We start from the raw sequence: 491 nt of genomic DNA on the forward strand, positions 1-491 counted from the left end.
CGTGTTTGTGTATACGTGTGTGTTGTTCATGCACATTTTGTTTTCGTGTACAACGTGTAATGTCTCTTTTTTTATTTACCTAAAAAATTCTATAGCTCTTCTTTCCCCTCTTTCTAATCGCGATTTCTTTACATAATTATGTATATATATATACATACATATATACTTTTTTAAATTTTTTTTTCTTTTTTCCTTCTTTTATATTTTTCGAAATCGACGGCAATCCCCGGAATTTTTTCGAACGATCATCCATCGTTCCTAGTTTTTTTCTCTCTCTCTCTCTCTCTCTTTTCATCTTTGTTCCCTTCATCGTCCCGTTTCCTAACGTTATTTCCCCTTCTCTCCTGTTCGTCGCAGTTAAAAAATATCAACGCTTTCAGCAATCAAGCAAAACGATCCCTGCATAAATTTCAACCGCGGAAGAAAGTTGCGCCCGATAAATTTTTCGTTTTTTTTTCTTTTCTTCTTTTTTTTTTTTTTTTTTTTTTTTT

Source organism: Apis dorsata, unplaced genomic scaffold (assembly GCF_000469605.1).
Source record: "Apis dorsata unplaced genomic scaffold, Apis dorsata 1.3 scaffold_326, whole genome shotgun sequence".
Lineage (NCBI taxonomy): Eukaryota > Metazoa > Arthropoda > Insecta > Hymenoptera > Apidae > Apis > Apis dorsata.